The sequence below is a fragment of the Athene cunicularia genome (assembly GCF_003259725.1).
Source record: "Athene cunicularia isolate RWA chromosome Z unlocalized genomic scaffold, athCun1 chrZ_part1, whole genome shotgun sequence".
In the NCBI taxonomy this organism is placed as follows: Eukaryota; Metazoa; Chordata; class Aves; order Strigiformes; family Strigidae; genus Athene; species Athene cunicularia.
The window spans coordinates 27,434,288-27,449,860 of NW_020799142.1; positions in this window are offsets into that span (position 1 = coordinate 27,434,288).

Consider the following 15,573-nt stretch of genomic DNA (forward strand, 5'->3'; position numbering starts at 1 on the left):
CACTGAGGTCTAGAGATGTGGGTGTAGTTAAGCTTTTTGCAGAAGTTTCCCATTTCCTAAGAAGGCCACATTTGGCTGAAAAGCGGTTTGAGTAAAAATGTTGACTGACTGTACTGTTAGATGTTGGCTCTACAACCAGGGAGGCTTTGGGATTCCTCCAGGTCCTGTTTTCCTAGATGATTGCTACAGTGTTTGTGCATTTCTTCCCCACCTCCTCCTCTCTATTGCCATAATAAAGAATAAGTAAGTGACCTAATCATGGATGTGGACTATTCTGTGCCTCACAGTGCTTAGGGACATATGCCTGTATCACAGTGGTTACAGCTGATGGCAGACAAAGAAATGATAAATGAAGATCCATGGGGCAGAAGAAGGGAGTGAGACCCGAAGGATTGGCCTGACAAGTGGTGAACACAGAAGGGTGCCAGAAAGTGAGAGTCAGGGGGTGTGAGGTCTCCAGGGATCATCTTTGCAGAATAAGGGGCATAGCATAAAAGATAAATGTATATGTTTGAAAACCAGCAGGCAATGGTACAGGATACTTGGAAACCAAGGCTGGTCGGGAGCCAAACTCTTTCTGGTGACCACCGATAGGATTTGACCAGCTGGAGGAAGTTATTGCACATCAGGGTGACTCGGTAGCTCACCGTCACCCCAATGTCTGATAGATCCTTCCAGCTCTGTGCTCAGTCCTCAAGGTCCTTGAAAGTGCAGCCAGAATGGGTGCTACTATGCAAAGGCTTTGCTCAACTTGTATGGCACCATTCATTCACAACTGACTTTTGCTCTTCCAGCCCTGCTCAGACACTCATTCCTTGGGAGTCTAGCTTGGAAAAATATTTCTGAAGCTGTTATTAATACTGTATAGTGCAGCTTTGTTGCTGTTGGCTTATGCTTTTGGCCTCATAGTGGACATGGGACGTGACGAGAATTCAGATTTCCTGATTCTCCTTTCCCTCTTGGTACACCCTGGACTATGTGTGAACAGTAGCAACCAAGATATTACAGCTTAATGAGTTGTGGTGAGCTGCAATAACTGTGTGGCCCCAGTCTGTCCCATCTGTCAAGACATCGTTTGTCATCATCTCTTTGGCCAAGGACACACAACACCTACAAACAATCCACTATTCCTGGGTTAGGCAACGCTATTATTCAAAAGCTAGAAAGAAGAGCAACTGGCTTAAACTGAGGAAGGATGTGAGACCAGAAACCCATGTTTTGCACCTTGATGCTGTTCCAATTGGAGCCAGAGGTACTGCAGGTTACAGGCACTGTAAGACTCACAGTACAGCCTTTCTGGGGGACCTCAGAGACTCTCTCCACTGTCCTGCTGCATTGCAAAGAGCTTTCCTGGGGAACACATCTTTTTCACATGCCCTCTCCATTACCTACCCACAGTGTGGTCCATGCAGGTAAGTGAAGTGCAGCCTATAATCCTTTGGTTTCCTGGAGTATTCTAATCATAGGCGGGAGGGAGCATTATCACACCCATTGGTATGGTCTTCTTGGAGTGGCAATTAATTCGACAAGAACTTCAATGCCAGCCAAGCTAAAGAAAAATAAACAATTTGTCTATGAAAGCGAAACAAACAGAAGAGTTGAATGTGCTGGAAGAACAGATGAATAAGAGAAAACCACACTTTGTACTAGTCATTCTAAGGCTGGCCTGCATGACCTCTCTTACTGTGCATCACACAGCTAACCCAGGACCCTTTTCTGTTCCTGTCCTGTTGTGCTATTCTTATGCAAACTCTGCAGCCTTAAATTGTCCTTTATGGGAGCAAACACACATTTCAATATTTATCTTCCTTTTGTACCCAAAGTCTATTTGAAGTTCTGTTCAGGTACAAATCTTGATTCCTCTCCCCACAAATGACCTCTTTCATTACTGACTTGATTAGGAGGCTGTCTTTTCCCTGTGAAATTACTTACTCTGAATCGTTATCATACAGTGAGGCAGGACTCTTGTTCTCATACGTGTATCACACATGTGGCTCATTACAAGCTCTGGATTGAGACTGACGAGCAGCAAGTCAAGGATGAGGAAGACTGATCCCTAACCTTGGTTTTGAGGGCTGCAGTCCTTCATTCATATTCTACATTGACATGAGACTGCTTCTGTTAGGAAGCTAAGGAGCTGTGTTAGTCCCAAAACATAAACTTATCTGAAATAGACGTTTTCTTAGATTACCAGTAGTCCCATATACATTTTGTTGGTAGTGGTGGCAACTTAGAGACCATCTGCCACAGACCTCTCATCTCTGTTCTGAGGCTGGCATGAGAACTCTTAGAACAGATCTGCCTGAAGCAAATAATCATTTTCTGGTTTCTTTTTGGATTAAAACAGCTCACTGACCCCTTGTGTGGCCACACAAAAAGCTGGCAAAGCTGACAGGAGGACCGCACCACAGGAGCTTTGGTACAAAGAGATCTCTGGAGATTTGCTCTCCAACTTCCTGCTCCAACTAGCTGGACTATGCCCGACACTTGATCAGGCCAGTCATGGCTTTGTTTACGTGTGTCCTGAAGAGCTCCAAGGATGGAGATAACTTTGGTGACCAGACCTAGGGCTGGTCCTCCCTCCCAGCTAAAAAGCTTTTCCTCATGTCCAACCTGAACATCCCAAACTTCATTTTGTCACCCCTTGTTATATCACCTGCCCCTGCTGAGAAGAGCTGGGATGCACCATCACTGTAGTTACCTTTCAACTAGTTGTTGACTATTACTAGATCTCTCCTTCAGTCTTCTCCTCACCAGACTAAACAATCCCAGCTCCCTCAGTCTCTGCTTCTGAAACACACGCTCTGTGTCCTGATCTTGGTAGCCCTCCTCTTCTTCTCCAGTTTCTTGATACCTACCTTGAACTGGGGGCCCAACAGTGGAGACAGTAACTCCCTCAGTCTGCTTGCCACAGCTGCCCTAATGCAGACCAGTATGTGGTTTGCCCCGTTTGCAATGAGAGCACATCATTGGCTCATAATTAGTCTGGCATTAACAATATGGTAAGATATCACAGTCAGGCCAGGGTAGGGCAGGAATGTCCCTCCCCAATACCTGCACTAAGGGTGGGCCCTTCCCCGCAGACTCAGCACCATGGTAGGTGGGTGCTCAGTTTGCACACCAGACATGGTGCCTGCTAGAGGACTGGTTTTCAGCCACCTGTGAATAAAAAGCCATAGCAGCAAACCTTCACTCAAAGAGATCTCAAAGAATATCCCAATTCCTTTGTGAAGAGGGGTGTGATTTAACTCTTCCCCCTGACTTACTCTGCAGTGCAGTGTCCCAAAAGCATATTAAGGAACAGTGTGGGAAGCACTATCATTTTAAATGATGCTTGTATTGCTTGTGGTCTGTAAAGATCTCATTAGATATTGCTGAGGAAGTTAGCTCTGATACCCTGGGAAAGTTCCAGCACAGATAATTGCCTCCTAATTCAATTCACATTTAATAGAGTGGCAACACTCAAATGAATGCCCTGAAGGTAGATGAGTGGTGGGAATCAAGAGTGCAAGGAAAGAAGATTAAGAAGCAAAGATGGAAATCCACTGAGAATCAATGTTTGGGGAAAAGTCCTCCTCCCCTGCCCAGGAAGCCCTGAGCTAATTTCCTTCTTTGAGCTGTGCCAGCCTGAATGTCTTGGATTGTGCTTCTAGAAGGGTGATATCATGAAGGATTATATCTTAGATGGTCCCATGAGGGATGCCACAATTCCTTCTGCAAAACTCTACACAAAGCTCATGAAGGAGACCTGTGTGTTCTCGCCAAACCTTGTTGGTAGGTGTTATATTATACGGACCATGGACTTTTGTTTCCATGTTCTTGCTGTCCCCCCTAGGGAAAAAGGAAGGTATTCTACTTGCCACCACTGGTGAGAGGGCAACAATAATGTGAGCATACAACACTTTTGTAATGTGGCTATTGATGCAGACTCTCTGCGTTACAGAGCTGACACCATTTACCTCCTGTGTCCTTCTGAAAGTATTCAAACAAGATATCTGCAGAGGAAAAGCAGAAATACTGCTAGGATAGCTGGAGATAGGCATGTCAGAGGGACAAGGTCTGTCCTGTCTTAGGCATGGCTAAGCTGATGCTTGCTCCTGTATTGCATATTCCTGTACAGTCCTTCCTCCCTACACATTAAACAAACTAAAATGAGTTGGTTTTGCTGAAGATCTCCCTGAAGTGCAGAAGGAAAGGTCCCTGTCCTGTGAGAGACTTGCTTTCTCTGCTCTGTATTATTTGAGATTACATCTACTATGTTTATTATTTTTCTTAGTAGATTGGCAGCCTTGCTGGGCTCTGGGCTCCTCTGTGCCAGCTGCTACATGTGCATTTAGTGAAAGATTTGTCAGAGAGCCTACAGCCCCAGATAGGTCAAGACAGGACAAGAGGACAGTGACAGCTTCTCCACAGAGGGTTCCCACCTCTGCTTTTAACTACTCTGGGTGTTTCATGGAGACACTGAGGCATGCATCTTACTTCTGCTTATCTTTGGTGTGAAGAACTGGACCACTACAATTCCTCTCCTGAATAAAAAGTTGGAGATGTCCTCTACTTTTTTTGCAGTGCTGGCATCCTCCTGTTTTGTCCCCTAGAAGGCACCTCACTCCCTATTGGTCATCCCTCTCCCCAGTTGACAGGAATACCCTCTTTATTTTCCAAAAATAATGTCTAAGCTGTGCCACAGGGCTATTCCTGACCTTACAGCTTACAGTCAAGTCCTGAAACTATGGGCATCATCCCACTGCAAAACAGCCCTTCAGATAAGACCCTAAGCAGAAGAGCTACCTCCTTTTCACCCATACAGCCCTGGGGTTCCATCTCCCAGCTCTCTGTTAGCAATAAGAGAATAGCTGCTTGTGAATCCCAGGTGACAACACTGAGCCAGCCAACCTCTACAGGAAAGTTAGCCCAGAGCCTTCAACTCATCTCTGAGCCCTGGGAACAGACCTGCCACAGTCTGTGCAAGTACAGGAGGATAAAACTGAGAGTAGCACCTGACAAGATTTTTCCATTTCAATCCAAATTGAATCAATTACTCATCCAACTGTGTTTTCCTTGTTAGGCACTTAAGGGATATTCTCACTTAAGTGATTTCTGAGCCACAGTCTTATTTGGAGGGTGTGTTATAATTCAGCTAGCAAGCTGGGGCAGTTCTCCCTGGCAAGCTGGAGGTACTGAAAGGATCTTGGCTTCAATATATTAAGATAATAAGAGAGATTGGACAAAGGAGAAAGAAGAGAAGGGAGAGACCTGGTTTCATTCAGTTATGCATACAGAATGTTAAGTAATCACATAACTTGGTAGTAATGATTCATCTTGGTGATGCCTTGTTAAAGTTCTGGGCTAGCTGAGTCTTGCATCCATGCTCTAGGCTGAAATGGGGACGAAAGCATCTCTGGCTTTGAGGACTTGTTAAATATTGCATAAGGGACTCAGCTCCCTTTTCTAGTGGAAGCAGAGGCTAACACTGGAGGGACTAGAGTGCCTAGGTGGGGGGTCTCAAAATGTCAGGAACAGCCCACTTGGTGTTGGAAGGTATCTCTGAAATGAGGAGAGACATACGCTTCTAGGCTGTGGAAAACATGGGGCTCTGTCAGCAGGCTGCTCTTGGTAAAGTGTGCTCTTGCCAACTGTAACCTTGGCAGAGAGCACATGAGCTGTGCACATGCCTTCCTTCTAGTGACATTAATTAGACAGCTACTTCCTTTGGGGATAAAGGCATTCTGGATCAGTAGGCACTGGCCTATTGTCTGGGATTACTGTGTTTTAATCCTGGTTTTGGTTTTATGCAGATTTTCTTCATTGTCCCTCGTGGAAATCAGTTCCTTTGTCTGCAGTCTGTAAGGGGAAGAAGCAGGTTTTTTCCTCTTATGAACTGCAGGAGCAAAAGCAGAAGGAAGAGCCTTTTTTTCTCTTGGTGTGAATGTGAGCCTAGTGAGCCCAGCAGAGGAGGTGACCCCGTGTTATATGCACATTGTGTTATTGGTGACAAGCTTCAGTATCATGTTCTTAGCTTTAAATGTATAGAAAGCCAAACCCTGGACAGTCCGGAGCATAGGAATGTCTAAGAAATTGGAATTGCCAGTTCATTCCTGGAATGAGGATGTCATGAGTCCTATGACATATTCAAGTTTTCAAGTACTGAGTGACATCAGTTCAGCCCCATGTGATAAGGAATTAATTTCTTAGCTTCCCTTGCTGGAGGGCCACTGAGTTGTTCTGTCCATGATGGACATGTGTCCACATGACAAAAGACAAACCTGGAACCCTGAAAGATGTCCCAGAAAAAGATCCAGGGACTGCTTGAATGATGGAGACGGGGTTGTGCTTCTGTAACCCTCAGCAGCAGGTCTGAAAGCTGCTGGGTCATGAAACATCACGGATTTGATCCAAACCAGGTTTGAGTCCTGAATAAATTTAAATTCAATTAGCCAGGATGCATAATACAGTCTTTAGGCAGCAGGTATGTTTTTGTACATGCTTGACCCAGCACAAGCACTATGTTAAAGTCAGTATGTGGCTCCCTGCCAATGCCAGCCAAGACAAATGAGGGCTGCTGCCACCTTGCCCTCTCTGTCCCTGCCAGCTTGGCCACATGGCCTGACCATATTGCCCTCTGCATTGCTGGGTGAGTGTTAGATAGATTCAGTCTCCAAACTGTCTTGCCAGAGGAACACAAGAGCACTGGCAATGGTGCAAGGGAGAAGAAGGAGGAGAAAGGAGGAGAAGGAGAAGGAGAAGGAGAAGGAGAAGGAGAAGGAGAAGGAGAAGGAGAAGGAGAAGGAGAAGGAGAAGGAGAAGGAGAAGGAGAAGGAGAAGGAGAAGGAGAAGGAGAAGGAGAAGGAGAAGGAGAAGGAGAAGGAGAAGGAGAAGGAGAAGGAGAAGGAGAAGGAGAAGGAGAAGGAGAAGGAGAAGGAGAAGGAGAAGGAGAAGGAGAAGGAGAAGGAGAAGGAGAAGGAGAAGGAGAAGGAGAAGGAGAAGGAGAAGGAGAAGGAGAAGGAGAAGGAGAAGGAGAAGGAGAAGGAGAAGGAGAAGGAGAAGGAGAAGGAGAAGGAGAAGGAGAAGGAGAAGGAGAAGGAGAAGGAGAAGGAGAAGGAGAAGGAGAAGGAGAAGGAGAAGGAGAAGGAGAAGGAGAAGGAGAAGGAGAAGGAGAAGGAGAAGGAGAAGGAGAAGGAGAAGGAGAAGGAGAAGGAGAAGGAGAAGGAGAAGGAGAAGGAGAAGGAGAAGGAGAAGGAGAAGGAGAAGGAGAAGGAGAAGGAGAAGGAGAAGGAGAAGGAGAAGGAGAAGGAGAAGGAGAAGGAGAAGGAGAAGGAGAAGGAGAAGGAGAAGGAGAAGGAGAAGGAGAAGGAGAAGGAGAAGGAGAAGGAGAAGGAGAAGGAGAAGGAGAAGGAGAAGGAGAAGGAGAAGGAGAAGGAGAAGGAGAAGGAGAAGGAGAAGGAGAAGGAGAAGGAGAAGGAGAAGGAGAAGGAGAAGGAGAAGGAGAAGGAGAAGGAGAAGGAGAAGGAGAAGGAGAAGGAGAAGGAGAAGGAGAAGGAGAAGGAGAAGGAGAAGGAGAAGGAGAAGGAGAAGGAGAAGGAGAAGGAGAAGGAGAAGGAGAAGGAGAAGGAGAAGGAGAAGGAGAAGGAGAAGGAGAAGGAGAAGGAGAAGGAGAAGGAGAAGGAGAAGGAGAAGGAGAAGGAGAAGGAGAAGGAGAAGGAGAAGGAGAAGGAGAAGGAGAAGGAGAAGGAGAAGGAGAAGGAGAAGGAGAAGGAGAAGGAGAAGGAGAAGGAGAAGGAGAAGGAGAAGGAGAAGGAGAAGAAGGAGGAGGAGGAGGAGGAGGAGGAGGAGGAGGAGGAGGGGAAGGAGGACATACAGAGCAGACAACATGGGAGAATTGGTAATCTTGGCTTAACTGCCATGGTGTGATACTAGAGAGGCTTAGTGCAGCCAGATGACATCTGATTTGAGTTAGAGATAACAGAATACAGACGTGCTGGGTCTGATCCAGAACAAAGCCTGCCAGGTCAGAGGTAATCTTTGGAATGCATTTCTGCCAGCAATGTCAACTTCCGCTGTGCCAGAGCTTTGCTTCATATGGTTACAACTTCTTTTTCTCATACTAGGAGCCCTCTTGAACCCTTGAATACATAGAGAGGGCACTGGCTTTCTGCTTACCCAGCTCCATCCTCCAGAACAACTTAGCTCTGACAGCCCAGTATGGCAGGAAAGATCTATTCCATGGCACAGACAAAAGGCAGGGCAAGACCTGTATTTTCATAGCTGTTTTCCACCTGGTTCATAAATACCAGGTCTTGATGGGTGCAAACCCATGTGGAACACAAAGGCTATTCCCTTAGCAACAGGTGGTGTAACAAGAGATGTGTTTAGATCGGAGTAGGTGGAGCAGCCCTAGTGTGATGCCGTGTGCCTTGGCTTACTTGTGCATTGCTTTCAAAGCAGGAGAGACCTTACTGTCTTTAATCCTGCCACAGGGGTTGTCACCACAACGGGACTGTTATGGGGACTGAGTGATGTAAGTACAGGCAGAAGGTCCTTTGCAGGATCACTTTTGGTGGGGCACTTACGCTGTCTGTGAGACCATGACCAAGTCACTTAGCTCTCTGTGTTCAGATCTCTTCACTAAAGCATTTAGGACCTGGTGTTGCCTCTTGCTATGCATACATACAATGCTGCCATAACTGGATCTTGTTGCAGTTATATTTTCCTATGGATTGTATAAGGCAAAGCTCTATCAGAGCACCTTGTGAATCTGTAGGTTAAATAACTTTGGATCACCTGATATGGGGAACATTGTAGAGCCTCCAGGGATAATGCAATGCACAGGCTCCTAAAATGGGATTCAGCCTGCAGGCTAAGACTTATGCATTTAAGTGCCATTGGAAATACCTTACAATATCTGAAAAATCCTCATGTTGCTGTCAGACCTGACACAGGAATTACAGCGAATCCGTAGCAGCAGTTTAGCACAGCATCTCAAAGCGAGCAAGCAGCAGCTTTGAGTTCTACCTCAACAACTCAGTTTGGGTTCCCACATCATCTCTGTCACTGCCTGCCCCAAAACTGAGCACCTCTCTTGATCTTCAGCCACAAAACTGATAGAGAAGTCCCGATCCCATTGTTGAGGTGTGCAGAGTCTATGCTTCATCTATTTTTCCATTCAGTCTTGTGATGTCTGATAGGAAGAATGTGTAAGTCTTTCTCAAAGCCCCAGTTTCGTCTTTGTTTTCATCTTTATTTGCATCCTCTTTTGACTCTGCACGTGGAGCTGCATGTGTGAATTTTTCACCACTGATGTCACTCTTTTGTAAGGATGCAACTATATTCAGATTACTCCTTCAAAGTGCAGATGTGTCCATAATTAACAGATCACAAAGTGGTGGTGCTTTATGACAGTTTTCTGAGGCTTTTGCCCACTTGTATTAAACTGAACTCTCATGTCTGAGTCAGGCAGGGAAGAGGGAATGAGAGAAACAGCATGTCTCAGTCTAATTAGAGACAATTCCTCAGAAATTACTCCCTGGCCTGATGACCTGATCTGTGCCCCACAACACAAGCTCAGCTGCTGGACTACTGGATCTGCAGTGTTGGGCCTGTCAGTGGACTGTCTTTGGTTGGCTGGTCTGCACCAGTCCTGTTCCTGATCTGACCGGCAAGAGGGTCATGGTGATAATTTCTAACACTGCGTCCATGGCCACAACTCCCAAAGTGCTGTCATCCCATGAGGCAATGGGATGTCTGACTGCCCTGTTGAAGCGCATCTTTTCCTCCAGTGAACATTTCCTTTTGCAAGAGAAAAGGGAAAATACACCAATCCCCTTTGCCCAGCACATGTAGCTCCTTTCTCTTAGTTGTCTGCATCTGTAGGCTGGAGACAGAAGCTGAACCCCCTTCTTGATGTTTTTGCTTGTTTGCCTTTACTCTACACACTTTTACGGTTTGGTTACATGTGACTAGGAGACAGACAGTGTTGGGCTCTGGTTTTCCACTGAGGGGGCCTGAAGGGCTTCTTCAGGAGCTCTAGAAATCCTGATACATTCTGCTTTTCAGAACACTTGCTCAGAGCTCCCCACTCCTTGTTGCAGACTTGCCAGTGCATGAGTTGTCATGGGCATCAGGTAAAAGTCCCAGGGGGGGAAATGTTTTTTCTATTCATGAAGAAATATAGAGCTGGTGTACTGTGGAGTGGCATAGGACATGACAGCTGAGAAGGTAATGTTTTGTAGACTGTTTCAAGAAAGAATTGTTTCACTTCACAATTGGTCAAAACTTAAAACAGGTGAAAGCGTTAAGCCATTCCTTTGAAGTGAAGCTGAATCTCTCTCTAGATCCAAAAGGCATTGTTCCCTATTCTCTTCAGTTTGGTTAATGAAATGAAGCAATAGGAAGAAGAGCAGTCTTTCCAGCAGTTGCATTATTGTCTCGCTCCCACCCAGGCATGGCCCAAGAGATGTCGGATATCTGTGCACGGTCAGCAGGTCTTCCTTGGGATTGTGACTTTGAGAAGGTCCTGCCATGGAGAGGAGGACTATTACTCCTGTGGTCTTACCAAGGTCCTTCCTTGTAATATGTTCCCTCTTGTAGCCCCCAAATCTGCCCTAGAGCCTTTCCCAGAAGGCAGCACCAGCATGACACAGTTTTAGTTTTGTGTCACCCTCACACTAAGCTTTTCCATGCAACCAGTGAATGTAATTTTGGCTTTCCTCCAATCGAGATGTAGATTTTTTAAAGACCTCCTTAAGACAATGCAGCGGTCTGGATCCCAGTTGTATTCTTCAGTCTTTATGTTTGTGCAAAAGTTCAAATACAAACATGACAAAAACTCTCTTGAAAAAAGTTACGTTAGGGAGGACTTCTTGCTCTAATATGGAACTGCCCTAGTCTTTTAGTAATCTTATAATTCCTGTTTTACATATCTGCCTTTCTTCTTTCACATTTGTTTTAATTTTCATTCTATATCCACCTAATTATCATTTCCATACATTTCATATCACTACCACTGGAATTTCCCATGTCTTATCTGTATGGCATTATTTTTTATTTACTCATTATACTGCATGATTAAGTTGTTAAGTAAAATTCTTTTAATGTGTTTCCATAAAACCTAATGTCTCTGGGGCAGGCTCATTAAAATCGTGTGGTTTCCCAGATGATTCCTTGAGGCCTAAAAGACACACAAACCTCATCCACTTATCAGTATATCATCCCTATCAGGTATATTTATAATATCCCAGGTTTGAAGATGTGGGGCAGACTGATTAAAGACCATGTTTTGGGGGATTTTGTTTGCATCTATGTCACTGATATGTTAAGAAACTTTTTATTGGGACATATTATTGTAAAACTTTGATTTCATATAAATAAACAGTTTGCAAAGGACTGCAAGATGTCTGTAGCTTAGTCTCCTGGCTTGCTGAAACCAGTTACCTTTTGGCTGGTGTGGCAGAGTGAGTGCCTATGTGTGAAAATGTGTTTATTATCATACATTAGCCTGGAGAGTGCTCCTTGCCAGTATGGTTTTTACACTCACAACCAGGATGTTTGTTAGGGAGTGAGAACCCCACTTCGTGTCCTGAGTAGGTAGGAGCACGGCATCCATGAAACAGTTTGATTGTCCCCTGCAAGGTTGCTCCTCTTTTTCTGATCATCGCTTCTGCCTCATTCTTTCTAATCTTCCCAGCTCAGGACAAGCAATGCCAAAGTCATTTATCTGGTTGCATACACAGCTCTGGACATTGGCCACCAGCAGCTGCCACTGGTTTCTGACCCCCCAGTCACTGGTGTAACCAGATGGGTGGCTGCTGTGACTATCTCCCTGTCGCATGGGGCAGCACTCTTTGCTCTGGATCCTGGAGGTCGGCACAGCACCCCCACATCCAACCTGCTTGCAGGACTTGAGCTGACATCTCCCCATGGTGCTGTGGCAAAAACTACCAGCTCGTGCTGAGCTACCACAGGTGTTTCATGCTGAGTGCTGTGTTTGCTTGGATCTCTCCCCCTGACATTCATTGTTTGGTGTTTCTGGTATTTATCTGGTGTTTGCTGTAATATTTGAACATCCCACAGTATTACAGCTTGTCAAACAGTTGTTTTGCCTGAGGGCTCACCCTACCTTGGGCAATGGATGCATTTCCTCATTAATGTGTAAGAAAATGCAAGAACAAAGAACATGTTTTCTTCAGCTCTTAAAAACAACCATGCAAACACAAGAACAGCTTTTGCTTTCTCAAAGGGACTGTTGACAAGAAAATCTGCTCAAACCAATGCAGGCTTTGAGCAACCATGTTCTTCTTAGTGCTGTGTGACACACTCATCTAGGAATACCTTGATTTTATGATGCTTATCACGCAATGAATAATGTTGTATTGGAAAGTGATGGGAAAGATGAGCATCGTTTTGAAAGCTGGGAGCACGTCTCTTGGTGCTGCAGGGCATGGCTTTACAGGCTCTTCCTTATGCAATGTGTCATGCTTCACAATAAGGGACTGGAAGGAGGAGACAGAAGCTGGCACTGTTAAGCACACAGCACCTGGGCTTATTAGAAATGACGTATGCCTTGCACACATAGGAAAAATCCTGCAACAGAAAAGAAAGGCGTCAATGGAGTGAGGTCACATGTCTCAGAGATGGGATGCCAAAAATTGTAATGAGGGTTAAGTCAGTACCAGATCACTTCAATTTAAGAAAAGGTGGTAAATGAGGTTGTCTGGATCTTCAGACTTCAAAGACCTATGGTATAAACAGAGCCGCTGCATCTGTGTGATGGTTCAAAGAAATACCTGCATGCAAATACTTCCCACCATATGAAGAATTTGTATCCACAGCCTAGAATTTTGTCTTGAGACCATTGGTAACACATTTATTTTTCATTTTTCTGATTTGGCTGCATCTGTCCATTTCCAAGGCAGGTCTTACTCAGCCATGACTACTACTTTTCATGATAAGATCTTGTTTCCTGCAGGTGAGACTTGGTTAGTAATTGACTGAAAGGTAAGAGAGTTTGGGAAAATTATGAAGTCATATTTTTAAGAATAAACACAATCAAGGGCAAAAATGAACCCCTTTACCCATTACACTTCTTGTGTTGTCAAGTATCTTGTAGTCTGTCTTAAGGAGGCTTCACATGCCAGAGTTGCCCAGATGGGAGCAGTGGATAGCCAGAGGGAAGGAGTGGATGAGTGAAGGGCTGAAAAAATCCCACAGATCAACCCAGCACCTGCACTCCATGAATGCCTCATCTCCAGATTGGGTTTGGCTGGCTCCTTTTTTTTCCCACAAAATTAGGCTTTTAAAGGAAGTTTATAAAATCCTGTTCCCTTCATTGCTTCCTTCATGAATTCCAGCATGATGTAAAAGGCAGCCACTTGTGCTTCCTAGGACTTGGGACCTTCATCACCAAACTCAAGATTCAGCTGTATGGAAGCGGGGGGACACACACTCTTTTTGTAGAAAGCAGCAAACAAGAAAGCCAGAAAGAGAAGAGAAAGAGACTTTCAGGCATGTTAAATCAAGTTGCCATAGGCTTAGGGTTAGGCTGGTTTTCCAAGGGACAAGAGAGGACACAAATTACTTGAGTGCCCACTTAGAAATGATCCCTGAAATGCTGAATTTCTATTCCATTTCGAGGGTCCTAACCACTGCCATAAGTAAATTATACAAATATTAATATCATATTAAAAGACTTCCCCTCCTCTTATACGTTCATTGTCTATTGACACCAGCCCATGGCAGCAATTAGCTTTATCTTAATGGACCAGTTAAAACTGGTAAAGTGGTCTGCCTCAGCTGCCAGCCTGGAATTCTCTTAGCAAACAAACTGCTGCTGGCAAATGTTAATTAAGTCGCATGTTGGAGCAACTCACTGAACAGGAGGTTAAAATATGAATCTCTAATAAGGACTGTGATTAATAAGGACTTACTTTTTATATCATCCACCAGTGGATTAAGTAGTTGCTGTTGTCTTGATTGCTTGAAGATGACATTGCTGATCATTCATGCCAAAACAGAAAGCTTGTTGAACATGCTAATGTGCATGCAAGTCTATCTTCATTCCAGGATGCCTGAAGACCAGATGGATTCCCTGGCAATTATTTCGACTGAAAAGATAATTACTGGCCAGGGTATCAAAAATTCATCAATTAATGCCATTGTTGCCACAAATGGTGTAGCTTCAAAGGTAAAATAAAATGTCCCTTGCACTCCTTTAAATGTCTTGATCTCTTGAAAAATGAAGTTACATTATTTGATAATATTTAGTAATTCAATCATGCGTATTTTCACTAGAGTGGTGTTGCACATGCATGATAACATGTTAAATATAATCTTTTTTAGCCACAGAAGAAATCATTTAAGCTGCAGTTTTATGTTATTACATTAATATTATTTCCAGCCTTCAACTTCTCTTCCTTGGTTCCCAAATCCCTTACCAACAGGACCTCTCCTCTTAAGGGACTGACCTATCTGGAAATTAATCCCGTAAAAGTGTTTTGAGGCAGGGCAGGTCCAGTACTGGCTGGGAGTGGGAAGGAACCCATGGCTGGGGATGGGAGCAAGGATGGTGCTCAGTGCAGCTGCGTTGGAGTTGGTGGCACCATGCTGTTGGAGACTCTATTTACCCTGGGGGACCCCTTTGCTATTGCAGCCCCTGTGATTCTCTGCCTGAGCTCCATTTTGAGGTGTGGTTTCCCCTTGCTGGGTTGATGCTCCGTTAGTAACAGCAGCATCATTTTCAAAGTGCATACACAGCTGTGCGTAGAGGAGCCCTCACAAGAAATAAATGTGTGTCAGTTAGCACCCTACTACAGACATGCACTAACCTCCTCACTGACAAACCCTTGGGACTGTGAGCTCCCATGTAGGCAGCAGGGATGGCTTTGCTCTTTGAACCATCTGGGTGCCATCAGCTGCTGTTTTAAGCACTAAACCCACATCAACAATGTTGTGGGGAGAGATAATAAATCCCTTCCTCTCTAGCCTAGGTTAGGTGGTGAAGAACTGGGAGAAACATAGCTGAGGCAGTATCTTATGCTCTGTTGAGAAAATCCTGATCAGGGGCAGCAATCAGATTTATACAGACCTCCCAGCACCTGGCTGGTTCATTAATTTGTGCAATCACAGGTGAAACAAATGACCATCAAGAAATTCTTCAGCCTGTAGCCAGCAAGCAGTGAGATGACTCTTGTTCTCACCCTTTGGGACAGGCATACTGATCCCTGCATGGTGTGGTTGGGGTTGTTGTCTTATGTTTCCTTTCCTGGTTAACCAGATTGACAGGTTTTGTCAATCTCTGTTATGAAGAACAAGGAATAAGCTCAGAAAATGAGTGGGTTTTATTCTTCTACAGTTTTTTTATGGGCTGTGGATGACTTCACTGTTGAAATGTCCCAACATGTTGTGGCTCTGTCCTCTTGCACCATGGGTAAAGGGAGGTAAGGGAGACTTTTGCTCGACTGCTCCCACAAAAGCTGTGCTTGGGCTTTTGGGACATTGTTAGACTTGGTCTTTCTTACTGGTGGTGTCAGAGCTGTTGGGGATGTACAGGGTCCTGCAGCCACAGGCAGCCCCGTGTTAGCG